The sequence below is a fragment of the Canis lupus genome, chromosome 24 (assembly GCF_048164855.1).
Source record: "Canis lupus baileyi chromosome 24, mCanLup2.hap1, whole genome shotgun sequence".
In the NCBI taxonomy this organism is placed as follows: Eukaryota; Metazoa; Chordata; class Mammalia; order Carnivora; family Canidae; genus Canis; species Canis lupus.
The window spans coordinates 27,101,647-27,122,845 of NC_132861.1; the positions used below are offsets into that span (position 1 = coordinate 27,101,647).

The 21,199-nt window shown below is 32.0% G+C and overlaps 1 protein-coding gene across 3 annotated transcripts in view; it reads left to right on the top strand.

The window, feature by feature from the left end:
* Nucleotides 1-2: 2 nt before the first annotated feature.
* Nucleotides 3-21,199, top strand: part of ADAM29 (ADAM metallopeptidase domain 29) — a 71,006-nt gene continuing 49,809 nt past the window's right edge. For 2 of the 3 annotated variants that reach the window (XM_072796040.1, XM_072796038.1), the window contains exons 1-2: nucleotides 3-104; nucleotides 13,780-13,881. The gene's annotated coding sequence lies outside the window, so the exon portion shown is untranslated. The remainder of the gene's footprint in view (nucleotides 105-13,779; nucleotides 13,882-21,199) is intronic. The other variant, XM_072796041.1, reaches the window with a different exon arrangement.

Below are 21,199 nucleotides of genomic sequence, written 5' to 3' on the forward strand. Positions count from 1 at the left end.
GACATCACATCCACTAACTAAATGGTGTAGTGTGGGGGATTTACTATAAAACAGATGCTCTCCTGATGGCCCATTCCTGGACATTCCTGAGGACTCATAATCAGGTCATAGATAATTTAAACAATGATTTACCTGTATTCTTAATAGAAGTCAAAGATCTAAGAAGTAATCATACTTCTGAGCATAAGTGATACTAATTTTCCAATATAATTTGGACTCAATCTATCAGTCCCTCCAAACATCTAGCAAGATTCACCTTATATTCTCTAAAACCAGAACCAAAGGGTACCAAAATCAAGAAGATGAAAATCTAATAGAAAAATGAGCCCTTAACCCTTGTACTCTTCCTTATAATGATTCTTTTCTCTAGGTTAAAAAAATATCCAAATAGTAGGGATATAGATTTGTTCAGAATCTTAGCAGCATACATATAATAATCATTCCCTACTTACCTGTAGTAGCAAATCCGAGTATTCTTTTATCTTTGTGCACCACAAAGCTGCATATTTCATAACTATAGATCTGTTTTCTGTTCTTTTAGCATCTTTTTTTATCCAAAGAGTCATTTCATTGCTTCCTCCTGGGAAAATCAAAGTCCTCAACAAGGATTCCTAAACCGTCCTATTTTTTTTTTATTTCACATGTCGATCATCTTTTACAGTACTCTAAAATGCAACTGAGCTCTGAAAGTAATTCTATTTACTTTATGTCTTATCTCTAATAGGCTATGCACTTTCTGAAAGAAGTAAAAATTTTGTTAAAGTTTATTTTTTTGGAACATAATTTATCCCAAGGAGGGATATTTTTCACTCCTAAAAACGTGTAACACTTCATAAATTTCCCAGATTAGTAAGTAAGAGATCACACAGATGATTCCTAAGTCTCACTGGAAAGCTATGAGTTCCAAAGGTATTAATTTCCTATTGCTGAACAACAAAGCACAAATTTAGGTGCTTAAAATAACCTACACCTATTATGTCACAATGTCCAGGGGTTAGGAGTCCAGAGAAGGCTTATATGAGCCCTTTGCTCAGTGCTTTGTAAACTGAAATCAAGGCATTAGCCACTTTGTAGTTCTCTTCTGGAGCTTGAGGTCCTCCTCCCAGCTCATTAGGTTATTGATAGAATTTAATTCCTTGTGGCTATGGCACTGAGATCCTCAGCTTTTAAAAACTATTGGGGGATCCCTGGGTGGCTCAGCGGTTTGGCGCCTGCCTTTGGCCCAGGGCGCGATCCTGGAGACCCGGGATCGAGTCCCCTGTCGGGCTCCCGGCGTGGAGCCCGCTTCTCCCTCTGCCTGTGTCCTGCCTCTCTCTCCTCTCTCTATGACTATCATGAATTTAAAAACAAAAACAAACAAAAAAAAAAAAAAAAAAAAAAAAACCTACTGCTCTCCACTGGCAGCTTTAAATCCTGCCTCTCTTTCCCCATAGAAGGGAAACTCGTAATTCTTTAAACACTGTTTCTTAAATATCTAATAGGCTTTTAAAAATGCCTTTAATAAGTTTATTACAACATGCCTAGAAATCTAGGTTTAATGTTTGTCTGTTGATTATATTTTAAGACTAAAACCAGGAAAACATCAGGCAGGATACATTGTAACAGATCTCAACTTACCGCTAGAATACGACTCCTTCCCAGAGGCAAAAATATGTCCAGATGACAGAATTTGTTGTCACTTCAGTAGCTTCCTGGCTAAGTAAAATGAAGTGGTTTTATATATACGCTAATAGTGGAAATGCTTTTGGTATAGTTTATTGTTTTGGAAAGCTTTATAGAGCATTAAAGTGCTTAACCTAAGAAGGAACCCTAATTTAGAATGGTCAGCAGATTATAGGCATTTAATAGTTGTAATGTTTTTTAATGAATTGGCTATTTTCAAGACAGAAGCCCATTCAAAAAGATATCAAAGTAAATGTAAATGTCCTGGTTGATCATTATGCCAAACATTAAGCCCAACCAAAATCCTACTTCTCAACAGAACAAAACAAAACAAAACAACAACAAATCGTGTCTGTAGAAACTCAAAGAGAATATTATGAAATATTATACAATGCAGTTCTTTTGTTCCAGAGTTAGAAAAAAGTATTTATTACACATGGAAATAATCCCTTTTACACCTAGAGTGGCTGCCTGTGACCTCATATGAAATCCTGAAAAAACTTTATATGTCATTACCCACATATTTAGGACAAATTGGCCACTGTATTCAATCAACATTAGTGAAGAAACAAACTTCATTATCTATTAATGAGTGGTGCCAAAACTATATAATACTATTTGATAAACCTATAAGGAAATTTTGATCAGAAACAGATCATGGAATAATCCCCAATAACTGACATTTAGTTGGCAGTATAAAAGCTTACTGGCTATTATCCAAAAACCAGACTGGTATGTGTTACCTTGTTAAATGGATATCTACATTAAGGTTTGTCACTGAAGACACCATCTGCTTTCCATTTTGGTCCATGAGTTTTAAATCTCAGAAGAAGAGTTAAATGAATTTAAGAATGAGATCAACTAGGGCACCTGGCTGGCACAGTCGGTTACACATTAGATTGGTTTTGGCTCAGATCATGATCTCAGAATCATGAGAGCCCTGTGTCAAGCCTTGTGTTGAGCCTCTCAGGCTCCTCATTTGGCACAGGGTCTGCTTGAGATTTTCTCTTTCTCCCTCTGCCTCTCCTTCCACTCACATTCTCATTCTCCCTCAAATAAATAAATAGACCTTAAAGAATGATATAAACCAGACCTTATTCTTAGGATCCAAATCCTAATCACTCAAAGGGAATTCTGGATTTTTTGTTCTCTGCTCAGGCCTTCTCATTTTTTATAAAAGAACCCAAAATAGAGTGGATTCTACATGCTATATATAATTCAGAGACTAGCCAGGGGAAATAAGACAATGTCATCAACTCTTAGCCAAGAATGTCACTTAATTGGAAAGGAAGCAGTAGTCCAGAATAGAGTCATTTTAGATATAATGTTGTGTTTTGAGGGTGGATATATGTGATTTTAGGAGAAGACTATTGTGCTTGCATTTCCTACAAGTTAATCTGGCATTTTAAATATTGCTATTAATATTACTATTCACTGTAATTACTATTAATATACTGGGGAACAAAGAATCATTAAATTGAATATTTTGGCTAAAACTCCCATATTGGTTCTGTAGACTCTTAGGATTAGGAAACAATGAGGTGAGTAGTTGCCTATTGACGATGACATAATTGTTTGTTCATAAGCAAGAAATTCAGCAACAATGTAGATCCTCCTCCAGGAGTATATTTGCCAAAGTGCTCTTGTAACTACTCAATGTAAGGATAATAGTAGAGAGTAGTGTTTAAAGAACCAATGTTGAAAAAACTAGCATCTCATGTGGTAGCACCCATAATTTTGTGTGTGTAACAAGGGACTGTTAGGCATGCTTAAGTGAGAATCACTGCTCTACAAAGGATAGCAATTTTTTCCATAGAAAACAATCATTATTGCCCTTTTATACTCCAACAAAATCAACAACACGTTGTTTTTTCCTGTATTAAGCTAAAGTGGGGAAAACAATATAATTTTGTCAACTTGGACAAATCAGAAATAAGCAATTACAAATAACAATAATCAATGTTTATATCCTTAGAACCTAAGAGTGAGCCTAAAAACATCAAAGAAATATTCTAAAAACTACAAACTACTCTGCTAGTTTTTTTTTTTTTTTTTTTTTTTTTTTTTTACTCTGCTAGTTTTCAAGAAAATAACTCCTGGGATATACAGTATGTATACTCAGCATGGTTCTTTGAAAATACAGAGTATCCAAAAGTGTTATATAATGAAATAAAAATGTTTCAATAGACCATTGAATGAGATGCTGTGGAACAAGGATTGCATAAGAATGCAGATCTATAGATTGCTCTCATAAAATATATAGATGAAAATATCAGTATACATTTAATAGGTAGTATTCCTTTCAATCATAAAAAAATTGACACCTGAATATTATGTTTGCATCACAGATATGTAATAGGAGAACATTCACTCTCATATTAAAACTTAATATTAAAACTAAAACATTAAAATCCATAATGATACTCATAGGGGATAAGAATAAAAGATATATATCACTGCATTATTAGTGAAATACAAATTTCATGTATGAGTGTTGCATATTCTAACTGTATACCCTGTGTTAATTTGGATCAATGTTTAATCTTTAAAAGATATGAAAGCACACAAAACAAGTACTATGAAAATATAAATCTATACAACAATAAATGGAAATATATACACCCACTTGTTAATGATTGTTACTTCTGGGAAGAAGCATGAGATTAAGAATAAGAAAAGAGTTTTCAATTCTTATTCTATAGAAGGCTGAATTGTTTAAAAATGAGTATGTATCCTTGAGTTACTTTTTTTCATTTTAAGGACAAGTAAAATATAATTATAATTTATATATCTGAATATATTTGCATAAATACTTGGTAATGTTTCAAGAAAATATTTAGTCAATTTAAAAAGATATCTGTGTTAAATACCATAAAAATCAAAGCAATGTCTCTTTCTGTCTTTCTGTCTTTCCATCTCTCTCTCCACACACACATGAAATGAAATGATTTTTTCTTAATCTTCAGAAGTATACATAATAATTGTATTATGAAACTTTTGTTTGAAAACCAATTTATTAAATTGGTCTGTAACATTTGGATAACTTCCAGTAGTATAAAGGAATAAAATCCAGAAATTAAGTATTTCCTATGAAGATAAGATTTATGCATGAGAATGCTCTGAAAGGAAATTCATCTTTTTCACAATGAGGATGATCATAAAGTTGAAACTATAGCATTGTTTAAAATGGAATTATGAAGAATAAGGTTAAAATATGAGTAAAAAATGCATATTGGATAATGAGATCATTTTTAAATAGGATTTTTAACACAGAGAAGCCGCTTTAAAAGAAATGATTAATGGTTCTTAACATTCACTTTATGTAGTGTTATATGGCTATGCACTGTAATACCTCTTTTTCATGTTTATATATAACAGAAGATAAAAATATTAAATGGTGCTTTCCCACAGAGTACTGAAAGATATATACAGAGTGACATCAAAAAGGAGAGTTACAGAAACTACTATTTATATAATGAGTACATATATTTTCCTGCAAAAGTAGCAGTGATGTATTTACTTATTATTTATATTTATATTTATATATTTTAGCTGTGGTGTTTTTAGTAATTATTTATTAGTAACTAATGTAGGCTATAGAATAATCAGGGCCATCCCTAACTGCTTCTTTGCCTTATTCACTAGTACTAACTCTCTTTATGCTCAACACATACATTTTGTACTGCCATACTCAAATATTTCCAATTTCCTATTCTTATATTTTCAAATGTGGCAAAATTTCTTCATTTTTTAAAATTCAGGCACAATGGCATATAACATTATATTAGTCTCAGGTGTACAACAAAACGATTTTATATCACAAAAGAATCATCACAATAAGTCTAGTTAACATCTGTCATAGTTATAAATTTGTATGTGTGTGTGATGAGAACTTCTAAGATCTACTTTCTTAACCACTTTCAAATATATAGTACAGTATTATAAACTATAGTCAACGTACAATACATTACATCCTCATGACTTGCTTATTTTATAACTGAAAGTTTGTATCCTTCAAAAAAATAGAAAGTTTGTATCTTTTGACCCACTTCATCCATTTCACCCATTCCCTACCTCTGGCAACTACCAATTTGTTGTCTGTATTTATGAGTTTTGTTTGTTTGTTTGTTTTCTGGCTTTTACATTTTTATTGTTGTCATTGTTTCTTATATTCCATATACAAGTAAGGTAATATGGTATTTACATTTCTCTGTCTGACTTATTTCACTTAGTGTAATGCTGTCAAGGTCTATCCATGTTGTTGAAAATGGCTATATATATATATATATTGTTTTTCCTTTATCCATTCATCCATTGATGAACATTTAGGTTGTTTCCATATCTTGGCTATTATAAATAATGCTATAATGAACAGGTGTCTGCATATATCTTTTTGAGTTAGTGTTTTTGTTTTCTTTGGATAAAAACTCAGAAGTGGAATTGCTGTATCATATGAAAATTCTATTTATTTTATTTTTTTTAAGGAAACCCCACATCTTTTTCTACAGTGGCTGCATCAGTTTACATTCCTACCCACAGTGTATGAGGGTTCCCTTTTCTCCACATTCTTGCCAATAACTTTATTTCTTATCATTTTGATAAAAGCCATTATAACAGATGTGAGGTAGTATCTCATTATGGGTTCATTGCATTTCTCTGATAATTAATGATGATGAGCATTTTTTTCATGTACATGTTGGTCATCCATATGTCTTCTTTGAAAAAATGTCCATTCAGGTCTTCTGCCCATATTTTGATCTGATTGTTTGTTTTGTGTTATTGAGTTGTATGAATTCTTTATATATTTTATATATTCCTTGTAAATATATATAATTTGTAAATATTTTCTTCTATTCCACAGGTTTCCTTTTGTTGATGTTTTCTTTACCTGTACAAAAGTTTTTATTTTGATTTAATTCCACTTGTTTATTTTTGCTTTTGTTGCCTTTGCTTTAGTTAGATCCAGAAAGATCACTCCCAATACTGATGTTAAGGAGGTTACTGCCCATGTTTTCTTCTAGGAGTTTTATGATTTTGAAACATATATCCAAGTCATTAACCCATCTCGAATTAGTTATTTGTGTATATTTAAGATAGAAGTCCAGTTTCATTCTTTTGCATGTGGCTGCCCAGTTTTCCTGACAGCATTTATTGAAGAAATGATCCTTTTCTCATTGTATATTTGTGACTCCTTTGTCCTAAGTTAATTGCCCATATATTCATGGGTTTATTTCTGAACTCTATTCTGTTCCGTTGATCTACGTGCCTATTTGTTTTTAAGAGTTTATTTATTGAGAGAGAGAATGAACAGGAGGGGAGGGGCAGAGAGAGAGGAAGAAGCAGACTCCCTGTTGAGCTGGGAGCCTGATGCAGGACTGCATCCTAGTATCCTGGGATCATGACTTGAGACAAGGCAGATGCTTAGCTGACTGTCACTCAGGTGCCCTTTTATGTGCTCATTTTCATGCCAATTCTATACTGTTTTGATTCTATGGATTTGCGATATAGTTTGAAGCCAAAGAGTGTGATGCCTCTGGTTTTGTTCCTTTTTGAAATTGCTTTGGCTATTTGGGGTCTTTCATGGTCCATACAAATTTTAGTATGATTTGCTCTATTTTTGTGAAAAATGCCATTGGAATTTTGATATTGATTATACTGAATCTGTAGATTGCTTTGGATACTATGGACATTTTAATATTAGTTCTTCCAATCTATGACAATGGAATATCTTTCCGGTCATTTGCCTTCAATTTCTTATATCAAATGTCTTATAGTTTTCAATGTATAGGTTTTCACCTCCTTAGTTACATTTATTGCTAGGTATGTCAACTTTTTGATAAAATTGTGAATGGCATAATTTTCTTAATTTATCTTTCTGACAGTTGTTTGTGTATAAAGACAGCATACTTCTGTGCATTGATTTTGTATTATGCAATATTACTAAATTTATTCATTATTTCTAAAAGTTTTTTGGTGGAGCCTTTAGAGTTCTCTATAGTGCCATGTCATCTGCAAATAGTGACAGTTTTACTTTTTCCTCTCCAATTTGTTTACCTTTTATTTCTTTTTCTCAATTAATTGCTCTGGCTAGGAATTCCAATACTATGTTAAATAAAAGTGGCAAGAATGGGCACTCTCACTGCTGGCGTTAGAGGGAAATTTTTCATCTTTTCACTGTTGAATATAATGTTAGATGAGGGCTTGTTATCTACAGCCTTTATTGTGTTGAGATACAGTCTCCTATATACTCCACATTATTTCATTATTTATTATTCTTCATCTCAAGAATAAAGTCCACTTGATCCTTCTAATGTATTGCAGAATTGAGTTTGCTAATATTTTGTTGAATATTTTTGTATGTTCGCTCATCAGGGATATTGGCCTGTAATCTTTTTATGTGGCATTCTTAATTTTTGGAATGAAGGTAATGCTGGCTTCATAAATAAGTTTGAAAGTGTTCCCTCCTCCTCTTCCTTGTCTTTGTCTTTTTTTTTATTCTTCTTCTTTTTTTTCTTTTTGAAAAAGTTGAGAAAGATTAGTACTCATTTTTCTGTCAGTGTTTGGTAAAATTTCCTAGTAAATCCATCTAGTCCTGGTCCTTCATTTCTTGGGAGTTTTTGATTACTGACTTAATCTCCTTACTAGTAACTAGTCTGTTCAGATTTTATGTTTCTGCATGATTCAGTTTTGGTAGACTGTATGTTTCTAAAAATTTATGCTTTTTTATAAGTGTTCATATTTATTGGCAAATAATTATTAGTCTCTTAGGATGCTTTATATTGCTGTGGTATCACTTGTAAAGCCAAATCTTTCATTTCTAAGTTTAAGCCTCTTCACCTTTTCTTGGTGAGTCTAGCCCTTTAGACTTTGATTCTCATTGTCAATATTTATATATAATTTTAAAAAAACAGCTTTTAATTGGATTATTTATTTCTTAGGTGTTAAATTATATAAATTCTTCATATATTTTGGATACTAACCCTTTATCAGATATGTCATTTGCAAATACCTTCTCTCATTCTGTAGGTTGCCTTTATTTATTTATTTATTTATTTATTTATTTATTTACTTATTTTGTAGGTTGCCTTTTAGTTTTGTTGTTTCTTTCACTGTGCAGAAGCTTTTTATTTTGATGTAATCCTATTAGTTTAGTTTTGCTTTTATTTCCCTTGCCACAGGAACATATCAGGAAAATGTTGCTATGGCCGATGTCAGAAAAATTAACTGTGCTCTTTTCTAGGATTTCTATGATTTTAGGTATCACATTTTGAATTTTTTGTGTGTGTGTGTATGTTGTAAGAAAGTGGCTCAGTTTCATTCTTTTCTATGTAGTTGTCCAATTTTCCTAGCACCATTTGTTGAAGAAACTGTCTCTGTTGAAGATTAATTGACTATATAATCGTGGATTTATTTCTCCGTTTTCTATTCTATTGATAGCTTGTATAGTAAAATAACTTGAAGTCTGGAATTGTGGTATCTCCAGTTTTGCTTTACTTCTTCAAAATTGCTTTGGCTATTTGGAGTCTTTTGTGGTTCTATATAAATTTTAAGATTGTTTGTTCTAGTGCTCTGAAAAATGCTGTTGTATTTTGATAAGGATTGCATTAAATCTGTAGATTGCTTTGGTAGTATAGAAATTTTGACAATATTAGTTCTTTCAATGCATGAACATGAACTGTCTTTCCATTTCTTTGTGTCATCTTTAATTTCTTTAAAAAAAAAATGCGCAGAAGGAATGAGCATACCTATCTCCAAAAAAGACATTCAGATGGCCAACAGACACATAACAAGATGCTCAACATCACTCATCATCAGGGAAATGCAAATAAAAACTACAATAAGATATCACCTCACACTTGTTGAGATGACTAAAATCAAAAACAAAAACAAAACAGTAAGTGTTGGCAAGGATATGGAGAAAAATAAATTCTCCTGTACTATTGGTGGGAATGTAAACTGGTGCAGCCACTGTGCAAAACAATATGTAGTTTCCTCAAAAAGTTAAAAATATAACTATGATTCAGCAATTATAATTTACCCTCAAAATACGAAAACACTAGTTCAAGGGATACAGGCACAACTATGTTTATGGTAGAATTATTACAATAGCCAAATTATGAAAGCAGCCCAAGTGTTCATCAATAAATGAATGGATAAAGAAGATATGGCATATATATATACATATATGATCTATATACATCTGAAGTAATTATTGATAGGTACATATTTATCACTTTTTGTTAATTGTTTTCTGGCTGTATTGGAGTTCCTCTCTGCTTCTTTCTTCTCTCTCTTCCTTTGTGCTTTGATGGCTTTCAATAGTGGTATGCTTAGATTCCTTTCATTTTTACCTCTGTGTAACTACTATAGGTTTTGCTTCATCATTATGAGGATTGTGTATAACATATTTATTACAGTCCCTTTTTATTTTAAAGATTTTATTTATTTATTTATTTATTTATTTATTTATTTATTTATGAGAGAGTGTGTGTGTGAGAGAGAGATAGAGCACAAGGGAGGGAGTGGCAAATGGAGAGGGAGAAACAGACTCCGTTCTGAGCTGGGGGCCTGATGAGGGCCTCAATCCCAGAACCCTGGGATCATGACCTGAACCAAAGACAGACACTTAACTGACTCACCTACCCAGATGCTCATTGTAGTCCATTTTAAATTGATAACAATTTAAGTTTGAATGGATTCTAAAGCTCTACATTTTTACTCTCTCCAACATTTTTCAGCTTTGGATGTCACATTTTACATTTTTTATCTTGATATGCGTAACTAATCATTAACACTCTCTTTTTTTACCATTAATGGTAACGAACTTCTTTAACTTTGCTTGTCTGAAAAACTCTTTGTCTTCCCCCCCAATTCTGAATGATTAACTCTTCTAGGTAGAGTATTCTTGGCTGGAAGTTTTTTCTTTCAGTACTTTGAATATATTGTGCCACTCCTTCTGGCCTGTAAAGCTTCTGCTGAAAAATCTGTGGTTAGCCTTATGGGATTTCCCCTGCACATAAAAAGTTATTTTTCCCTCACTGGTTTAAGATTCCTCCCCTGTCTTTAACTTTTGATATTTGAAGTATAATATGTCTTGGTGTATATCTCTTTGGATTCAACTTATTTGGAATAATTTGGGCTTTCTGGATGGATGTCTGTTTCCTTCTTCAGCTTAGGGAATGTTTCAGCTGTTATTTCTTCAAACATGTTTTTGCCCTTTTCTTATTCTCTTCTTTGGACACCCCTATAATGTAAATATTGGTCTTCTTGATATTGTCCCATAAAGCCATAAAGTGCCTTACTCTATCTTAACTTACTTTCTTCTTTCTCTCTTTCTTTCTTCTACTCTGATTGGGAGAGTTTCACTGATATGCCTCTGCATTCATGAATCCTTAATTCTGTTTCATCAAACCTGCTGTTGAACCCCTCTAGTGTATTTTTTTTCAGTTCAGTTATTTTAGACTGAATTCAGATCTGTGACTTCTACTTGATACTTAAAAAAATATTTTAGAGGTGCTGGGTGGCTCAGTTGGTTATGGTCCAACTCTTGAATTCAACTCAGGTCAGGATCTGAGGATCATGAGATGGAGCCCCATGTTGGGCTCCATGCTCAGTGTGGAGTCTGCTTGAGATTCTCTCTCTCCCTCTACCCCTCCCCCTGTTCATGTGCTCTCTTTCTCTCAAATAAATAAATAAATAAACCTTTAAAAAATTACCCTTTAGGGTTTAATTGATGGTTTAGAGGTTATAGAGTTTTGTAGCACCTAGGTAGCTCAGTTGGTTGAACATCTAACTCTTGGTTTTGGCTCTGGCCATGATCTCTAAGTTGGGAGACTGAGCCTCATATTGACCTTCATGCTCAGTGGGGAGTCTGCTTCTCTCTCCCTCTCCCTTTACTTCTCCCACTCCCTTTGAAATAAATAATCTTAAAAAAAAAAGAAGTTGTAGAGCTTTGCTATTTTTTGTTAAGTGCTTTCAGAATTCTTTCTCCCTATAAAAGTGGCTGATTTAAGTCAGCACAAAGTAGGTGTTTAGGGCATTATTCTTTTGCATTAAAGAGAGGACCATTTTGAATTTTAGAAATGAAATGTTCATAAAGTGGATGACAACTGGTCAGTCCATCAAAATCCCGATATATTTTCATAGTAGCCAAAGTTATAAGCCATAAATATTAGTTGATTCTGTAGAAATAAAGAAATATTCACAGATATCAGAGATACATCTATATGACTCCTCTCTGAAAGGTCATAAATATATTATAAACCTGCATTTACTAAATAATCACCCTCTGCCTTGAAAGTTACAGAAAGCACAACTTTTATGCAGATCATTATCAAAAGAAATCAGAATGCCTTTGAGTGATTACAATCTATATTGTAACAAGGGAGCATATATCGGATTTTAAAATGGTTTATTTAGGCTGAACTTAATCTCTCTTATTTAATAAAAGTGAGTTTTTTTTTAATGTGTTAAAAATAGTTTTCTGGAAGCCAATTGCTTTCTGCATAACAAACCTTTACAAATATTCATAAAATTTGAGCAGTTCTCTTTCTAGGACTCAAACTTAAGAGAACAGGCAAAATTCAAACAAAAATACAGATAAATAAATTAATAAAAATATAATTTACAATAATGAAAAATTAGAAAATACTAAGTATTCAATAATGAGAAATTGGAAGTTATGGCACCCTCATACAATGAACTATTAGGAAGCCATGAATGATCTTGTTCTCCAAGAATATTTAATGATGTAGGACATGCCTATATTGTATGTTAAAAATGAAAAGAAAATGAAAGTAAAGTAAAAAAAATTACTATTTGCCAGGTGTAACAAAATTATTGTTTTAGGAAGAATTATCAGTAAGTCGAAAAAGTATTTAAAAGATGATTTGTGATAAACCAAACTTTGGTTCTTTTTTTTTTAAGATTTTATTCATTTATTAATGAGAGACATAGAGAGAGAGGCAGAGACACAGGCAGAGGGAGAAGTAGGCTCCATGCAGGGAGCCTGACGTGGGACTCGATCCCGGGTCTCCAGGATCATGCCCTGGGCTGAAGGCGGCTCACCGCTGAGCCACCAGGGCTGCCCCAAACTTTGGTTCTAAGATCACATCACAAAGACTATTTTTGTTAGATTCTGTTTGGACAAACTTGTTATATGGAACATTTTGAGCATAAGTGGGAATTTAAATATGCACCAGATATTAGTTGGTGTTAAAAATAATAATTAATTTTGTTAGATTTAGTGTTATTTTAACTATGCAGGAAAATACTTCTTTAGAGATGCTTATGAAAGTATATGGAATGTAATATTATGGTTTCCATAATTTGCCTTAAAATAAGTTTAGGGAAAATATAGAAAATTAAAAGTCCATGTCATACATGCAAAAGTACCATATTTAAAAATAAAAAAACAAAATAATCATATAAAACAAATGAACAAACAAGTTTAAAATTTGACCATGAAAATAAAAATGATAAAAATTAGAAAGTTTTCCAAGATGGAAGGAAGTTGAAGGAAATTTCCTATTTTTTTTAATAATGAAAAATGAGTGTTTAAAGGCAGTAGATAAGAAAAGAAATGATGAAAAGAAGAGACTGAAAATAGTAGATAAAAAGTACTAATGAGGAACTAAGATAAAAGATTGGGTAGAAGATAGTAGATAGTTTCTATAGAGTAAGAAGAAGAAACAGTCTTTGAAAGCAAATCATCTGTATCTGATCTTCTGAAATGTAGAAGCGAGGATTTTGAGGTGCAGTCAGTATACAAAAGATGATTTGTTTCGTACTACTGTGATGTGTGTATATGTACCTAATGTTCTGAGCAAATGCACAGAAATAATGGAATTACTCTCTTATATGTTACTTTTGTAAATTTCATTTCTATAGAAATCAATTACTTTATACTACTTCTCTCACAAAACCTTCGCATGTATCTGCCAGCCCAGTAAGGTATATATTTTCCTTTATGTACAGCATATGTTCATATTCCCTTTTCCCAAATATGCTGGATTTGGGAGAAAAAAAATCACAAAATGCTTACCCTAAAACATGTTGATTGTTTACATACTATACATATCTCATTTCATACCAAATGTTTTTATTTGTTGCTAACAGAGTGGTACAACCCTCCTCATCTCTCCTCCCACCTCTTCTCTATGACATCTGATTCTGTGTTGAGAAACTTTCAACAGAAGAAGTTAGTGAGATAATCACGAGGTAACATTTTATTAAATAACTTCTAAATTTTTCTTCTTCGCTTTTTCTTTTTCCAATCCTCCAACTAATTACCAATATAAATCATGCGAGGTACTTAGAAAGTGCTGTGCTTTATATCCATTGCTTTTATCTGGACTCCAGCCAATTTTACTTTTCAACTTGGTACAATTTGGGTAGAATCTAACCTAATCTCAGTGCAAGCAATAGATTGTTTCCCCAATATCTCATAATACTATTCTTGATATAATATCCATTTTTAATAGTTTCTCTATGTAAGTTCTAGAGCATGAAATAATTTATATAATTCATATGAATAGGAAGCTTATTGCAAAATCTTTAATCCAATATTGTAAATAAATACCTTTTCTGTATATTTTTGAAAATAATGCTCTCAGTTCATCAGAATTATTCTTTTGGTTTTGTTAGTAACGTTCTAAAGTACTCAAGTATTCTGTATTTAAAGAAATAAAATAGCAAAACACTATCAACTAAAAATCTGTAATGTGATTCATTTCTGGTACAGCAACTTTTAGTCAAATTATATAAAAAATAATGTAGAATTTCAATATTGTATTTTCCTGTTGATGTTTTGAATATGTTAGAATACTGAAGTCTATAGTGGTTTTCAAATAAGTACATAATGGACAGATTTTTGAAGAAATAATTGAAGAAACATGTTACTCTCTTATAGTATTTAATCCATGATCTAAAATGAAATGGTGAACGATGAAATTAAAACATCAAATGGAAAGAATTCTTTTTTAACAATAAAATTATGTTTTAAAATAAATTGATTATTTACATTGCTCTTTCAAACTCTTGCCCCAGGATAATATTTTTTTCTTAAAATATATGTAAAATTTATAAAATATAATCAGAGATTACATAAGAAATATTTATCAATTTCTCCCAATTATACTTAATTTTTAAATAGAAAATGTAAGTTCAATAGAGACTGCATGTAAAATTATAGACAATTTTATGAATAGCAGATATAGAATAACATTTTGCATGTACATGTATAAATAACATTTACAGAATATTTAGTATTCCATTTTATGAGTATAATCATCAGAACCATATATCACATATATATACATGACACCTAAAATAACCTTAGTTATAATTTTAAAGTAAGCAAAGCATACACTTAAATATGATAGAGTTTTAAATTTAGATTTAAATCTAATTTGGATATGCACATAGCATGATTCTATCATTTGAGAAGAAATAGCACATGATATTATATATTATAAATTATGTGATACAAATATATCTCTGTGGTTATTTTATGTGTTGAGGATTTAACAAACCTTTATTAAATAAAGGTGTCAATGTGTAGAAGGCATATTATTACCTGTTACAGTGGATATATGTGGAAATAATTCCTATTTGTGTCTCTGGGAATGCTCACCTATGGTCAAATCTTAAAGAGCTTCTAAGCTACAAGAGTATAGAAGTCATGGGAAGTTTTTAGTAAAATAATTTTAATTTTCACGTGAAATTCTAAATATGCAATGAAAAGAGAAATAAATAAGTCCATTAGAGAGCCAGATTCAAACAGTTATGCTAACAATTAATCAGACCAAACTGGAATCCCTCTATTACTTATCCAACTGATAAATCAGCCTATGATTATTCTTTTTAATCATTAAGATCTTGGTTTGGCAGAAATGAACATTAAGTGTCAAAATTCCTTAAGTATTTCAAAATGTGAAGGCAATTTCAGATTCATATATAACTTCAAATAAAAAGTGAAATGTAACTGTCACCAGGGAATATTAATAATCACAACGTAAATAAAACACAATGTTTCCTTTTAAGTCTGTTGACAGCAGTAACTAATTAGTTGAAATATCCCTACAGATCCAATTATGATCAGCTTAAGTCCTAAAAATATCATGGCAGAATTCTGGTTTTGTCTCCAACATTTTAAGATCCTGAAAATTGCCACATACAATTTTTCAACAACAAAAAAAGTAAACAAACTGAAATAAATGACTTATTTGGGACCCATCAGAAAGTTGAAGTCACAAAACAAATTCTCATCTAAAATCTAGAGACAGGAAAATATAGTCACACTTAGGATCTGTTTACTTGGAGCAGAAGTTACTGAAGGCATAAACGTGTAGGAACATTTTCAAAGTAATTTTGATGAACTCTAGGGCTAGAGTGTAGGTTAGCATGAGAGTAAAAATCTCGTTGGGAGAGAAGTTACCTTATGAAGTTCCCTACCCTTTTGTGTGTTTTACTTCCAGGAACCCTACCAAGTTCAAATGGTGAAGAGCCAAAAGAGATATCCTCATAGCTCTGGAATGAGGCAGGGCAAAGACACAATTTTCAAATATTTCCAGAACACCCTCACAACAAGTGTCTACCTAACAAAGAAAAAGATTTGAGTAGAGCTTTATTTCACTTGGGAGAAGGACACTTAATCACCTGTACCACCTCTAGCTTTCCTGTCTCATCCAAGGGGATGTGGAAGCTACAAAACACTTGTGAAGATCGCAGACTGTGGACAAAAACCCATAAAAGACTAAAATGTAATCACAAAGTTATAGAATGCTTCCTTTCTCTCATATCTTAACACTACATTAATAGGGTGCAGTGTACTAGCAGGATAGCTATGACAGCTAAAAGTTACAACTCTAAGAGTTATTAGGAAAAGCTTTAAAACAAAGGAAGCAAAAATAAAAAAAGTAAGTGAAAAGATTTGATATCTCTGATATCTACAGCTACAGCAAACATTAGACACAACCCAATTCTAAGGTAAAGTAACATAAATCTTTACACCAAAGGCCTATTTAGCTTTGTTCCTTTACCTGGTACATCATGTCTAGCTTTTAAGAAAACAATTATAACTCATCCTGAAGGCAGAAAAAACAGCCTAAAGGGATAAAGTAAGCATCAGAACTAGACTGAGAGATGACATACATTTTGGAATGATCAAACAAAATTTAAATTAAACATAAATAATATGTTAAGGGCTCCATTGGAAAAAGCAGATAACATGCAAAAATAGATGGGTAATGTAAACAGATAGACAAAAACTCTAAGAAAGAGGGAACCCTCCTGGGTGGTTCAGTGATTTAGCGCCTGCCTCTGGCCCCAGGCGCGATCCTGGAGTCCCAGAATCAAGTCCCGCGTCGGGCTCCCGGCATGGAGCCTGCTTCTCCCTGTCTCTGTCTCTGCCTCTCTCTCTCTCTCGAATAAATAAATAAATAAATCTTAAAAAAAAACCTCTAAGAAAGTAGTCTTAAAATGCTAGTAGCAACAACAATAACAAACACAACAACAAAACACTTAAAGAAATGAAGAATACCTTTGATGGGCTCATCAATAGATTGATCATAGCCAAGGAAATAATCAATGAGGTTAAAGATGTGCCACTAAAAACTTCCCAACTTAAAAAGCAAAGAGAAAAGAAGAATGAAAATAAATAGAATATGCAATAACTGTCAAACAATTACACAAATCATAACATAACAAGAATACCAGAAAAAGAAACAGAAAAACGAACAGTGAAAAATATTTAAAGTAATAATCGCTGAGAATTGTCAAAAATCAATGAATATAAAAAACACAGAGCCAACCAAACACCATGTAGATAAATACCAAAAACTCTATACCTAGGCATGTCGCATTAAAACTATGGAAAATCAAGAATAAGAGAAAAACTTGAAAGAAGCCAGGGGAAAACATCTTACTTAGGGAGAAATGAAGATAAGAATTACATGTAATTTTTAAAAATCAGAATCCATAAAAACAAGAATAGAATGGAATAAGATATTTAAGCTATTGGGGAAAAAATTCACCATGCAAAAATTCTATATCCAGTGAAATTATTCCTCAAACAGAAATGCAGTACAAGAAATGGTAAAAAAAAGAAAAAATTTAAGGAAGAGAAGAAAAACTATATAGCTCAGAAGCTCAGATATACAAAATCAAGGACGAGTGTTGGAAAAGGTTAAGGTAAAATGAAATACTAAAAAAAAAATAAATAAATAAATAAAATAAAATAAAAAAAAATAAAATGAAATACTTCCATTTCCTTTTTTTGTAATTAATCTAGATATTAATAATTTAGTAGTTAAAATAATAAAAAAAAATGTATTGGGTAGTTATACCATATAGATGAGTGAAATAAATGGCAGCAAAGTTGTAAAGAAGAGAAGGGAAAATTTTAAATGCTGTTAAAATATACCTGCAATGCATGTGAAATGATCTAGCATTGCTTTAGGTAGAATTAGATTAGTTATAAGTATACAGTATAAATAATAAAGCAAGACCTAAAAAACGTTATCAAAAAAGAGTGATATGCTGAGAGAGGATAGAAAATGCAATCATAAGGGATCCCTGGGTGGTGCAGCGGTTTGGCGCCTGCCTTTGGCCCAGGGCGCGATCCTGGAGACCCGGGATCGAATCCCACATCAGGCTCCCGGTGCATGGAGCCTGCTTCTCCCTCTGCCTGTGTCTCTGCCTCTCTCTCTCTCTCTCTCTGTGACTATCATAAATAAAAAATAAAAAAAAATTAAAAAAAAAAAGAAAATGCAATCATAAAATGCTTAATTAAAACAAAAGAAGTCAGATAAAAAGGAGTAGAAAAGAAAAACAACAAAGCACAAGTGCAAAGAATACAAAAGTTACAAATATAAAAGATATTAATCCAATGATATCAATTATATACCACCTAAACACACCAATGAAAAGATAAGACTGCCAGAGTAGACAAAGCAGAATTCAGAAAAAGGAAATTTATCAGGGATGAAAATACATACTGATAAAAACTCAATTATCTCAGAAGATCTAACAGTCTTTTATATGCATACATCTAACAACAAAGTGTCAAAATATAGGAAACAAGAATGAAGAGAAATATAAGGGGAAATAGGCAACCCACTATAATTGGAGAGTTTAACATGCTCTTTTTTCAGTAACTGATAGATCCAGTAGGCATGATATCAGTAAGGATATAGCTGACTTGAACAAAACTCAATAAACTGGATCTAGCTGACATTTGTAGACTATTCCATCCAACAGCAGCAAAATACACATTTCTCAAGCTCATATAGAATATTCTGGGTCATAAACACAATCTAATAAATTTAAAAGAATATATAACATTCAAAATATGTTCTTAGATCACTGCATAATTGCATAGGAAATTTTAAAAAATAGAAAAATAGCTGAGAAATTCTTAAATATTTGGAGATTTTTTTTTTTAAAACTTCCCACTAGCTCCAAAAAAAAAGTTTAAATATAATAAAATATGTACAGAATCTATGTGGGGAAAAAGAAAAACTCTGATGAAAGAAGTCAAGGAATATCCACATAAAAAAAAGAGATTCCATGTTTATGGATTGGAAACAATACCTTTAATATATCAGTTCTTCCCAAATTGATCTACAGACTCAGCACAATTCCCATAAAATCCAGGAAGCTTTTTTGTAGATATTGAAAAATGGATTTTAAAGTTTTAAGGAAAGGTCAAAAACTTAACCTACAACATTTGAAAAACAACAAAGTTGGAGGACCCATGCCCTCTGATTCACTTTAATGTATAGTAATAAAAACAGCATAGTATTGGTGAAAGAATATACACTTTATTGAAACAAAATAGAGATCATAGAAACAGACCCACACAAACATGTTAAACTCTCCTGATTTTTGCCAAGGTAATAAAGGCAATTCAATATAGAAAAGACCATCTTGACATGGTGCTGGAAATATTAATCATCAAAAGACAAACTTTGCAACTTCCACAACTATTTATTAAAAATGGATTATAGGCATAAATGTGAAACATGAAACTGTAACACTTTCAGAAGAAAACACAGGACAACATCTAGGTGCTTTGGCAATAATTTTTAAGATAAAACACCAGTAACATAAAAGAAAAAGATGATATATTGGATTTCATAAAAATTATAAAGACATCTGTTCTGTAGAAGATACTATAAAGAAAATAAAAAGTAGTCACGGTCCCAAAGAAAATATATGCAAAACACCTATATGATAGTAGACATAATTTAAAACATACAAATCACCCATAAAACAGCAACAATAATACATAAGCCAAATTTTAAAATGGGAAAAAACTTTGAACTGACACTCCCATCAAAGAACATAGATAATTGCTGTTAAACAAACAGCAAACAGTATTATTTGTCATTAAGATTAAAATAAGATACTGCTATATAGGTCTAAGAATGGGCAAAATCCAAAAAAACCTGACACTACCAGTTGCTAGTAAAAATGTAGAGCAAGGGCAGTCCCAGTGGCGCAGCAGTTTAGTGCTGCCTTCAGCCCAGAGCCTGATCATGGAGACCTGGGATTGAGTCCCACATCAGGCTCCTTGTATGGAGCCTGTTTCTCACTCTGCCTGTGTCTCTGCCTTTCTCTCTCTCTGTCTCTCATGAATAAATGAATAAAATCTTAAAAAAAAAATTGCAGAGCGAGAATAACTCTCATTCTTACTGGTAAAGCACAATGGTATAAATAAACACTTTGGAAAACATTTTCTAAGTTTCTTACAAAGCTCAATATAATTTTTCCATAAAATCCAGCAATCACCCTCCTGAGTATTATGCAAACAATTTGAAAATTTTTTCAGTATGTCATCACATCAATGTTTAGAACAGATCTTTTTTTAATCACCAAAAACTGGAAACCACCAAAGTGACCTTCAATATGCAAGTGAATAAACAACCTGTGGTATATCAATATAAAGGATAGCATTCAGTAATTTAAAAAAAAAAAAAAAAGCAATTTATCAATGAAAAGACATAGATGAAGCTTAAGTACATACTGCTAAGTGAAAGAAGTCAATCTGGAAAGTTTACATAGTATATGATTTCATTTAAATAAGATTCTGTAAAAGACAGTGAAAAAGACAATACAAGGATTAGTGGGTGTTAGGAATTCAGGCGAAGTAGATAGTTCCTCAGTCCTTAGATATGGGCTATGCAAAATGACATATTGCCAAAGAATACAATATAAAAAAGGAGGAGGGAGTAACTTTACAGTAGAGAAATTGGACAAATGCTACCAGGTCAGCTGATCAAGGTCAATATCAATTGTGATAAATCATGTTAATAGGTACCCTTGATATAGTGTCATGAAATGGCACATTACTTTTTGTGGCCTTCCTTAGAAAAATGTATAGTTTCAGTCTAATCATGAAAAAAAAAAATCAGATAAGCCTCACATCAGGGATATTCCACAAAATACCTGCCAGAACTCTATGAAAGGCTTTTTTCTATCAAAAACAGTGCCACAGACAAAAGACCCTAAGAAGGCATTGGTGGCTTGTTTTCAT